Source organism: Callospermophilus lateralis, chromosome 1 (assembly GCF_048772815.1).
Source record: "Callospermophilus lateralis isolate mCalLat2 chromosome 1, mCalLat2.hap1, whole genome shotgun sequence".
Lineage (NCBI taxonomy): Eukaryota > Metazoa > Chordata > Mammalia > Rodentia > Sciuridae > Callospermophilus > Callospermophilus lateralis.
In genome coordinates, this window is record NC_135305.1 from 217,074,772 (window position 1) to 217,076,012 (window position 1,241).

Genomic DNA, 1,241 nt, shown 5'->3' on the forward strand with positions numbered 1-1,241 from the left:
TTAGAGTTTCACATAATTCTGGCTCCAGTTCCTTTTTTTGTGTGTGCTTTAAGCCTACTTATTTTATATATTTTTAAATTTATTTGTTCTAATTAGTTATACATAACAGTAGAATTTTGATACATCATACTTAAATGGAGTATAACTTCTAATTTGTCTGGTTATACATGATATAGAGTTACACAGGTCATGTAATCATATATCCACCGAGGGTAATAATGTCCAATTCATTCAACTATCATTACTACCCCCATGTCTCCTCCCCTCCCTTCACTTCCCTTTGTTTAGTCCAAAATACCACTATTGTACCCCCTGCACCTTATTGTGAATTAGCATTTGCATATCAGATAAAACATTCAACCTTTGGTTCTTTGGGATTGACTTATTTTGCTTATCATGATATTCTCCAGTTCCATCCATTTACCCACAAATGCCATAATTTCATTCTTCTTTAAGGCTCAGTAATATTCCATTGTGAATATATACCACATTTTCTTTATCCAGTCATCTGTTGAAGGGCATCTAGGTTGATTCATAGTTTAGATATTGTAGATGGAGCTGCTATAAATGTTGATGTGGCTGCATTACTGTAGTATGCTGATTTTAAGTCCTTTGGGTATAAACTGAGGAGTGGGATAGCTGGGTCAAATAGTGGTTCCATTGCAAGTTTTCTGAGGAATCTCCATACTGCTTTCCAGAGTGGTTGGACCAATTTTTAGTCCAACCAACAATGTGGGAGTGTACGTTTTTCTCCACATTTTTTGCCAACATTTATTGTTTCTTGTATTCCTGATGATTGTCATTCTGACTGGAGTGAGATGGAATCTCAGTGTAGTTTTGATTTGCATTTCTCTAATTGCTAGAGATGTTGAACATTTTTCCATATATTTATTGATTGTATTTCTTCTGTGAAGTGTTTGTTTAGTTGTTCCAATCCCTTTTTGACAATTGTATTCATCAATAAACTTGTTCTTTTCATAATGACTGCTTTATTTTTTAATTTTATTTTATTAGTGTATTATATATATATATGTAATATTGGAGTTAATTTTGACATTATTATATAAGCATGGATTATAATGTGCTCTACTTCAGTCCCCATTACTTTCCTTGATCTTTTCTCCTCTCTCCCCCATTCTCCTTCTCTCCTCTACTGGTCTTTCTTGTATTTATTTATAGTTTCTTTTTTAAATTAATATTTTATAGATATACATAAAGATGAAATTCACTGTAGAACATTC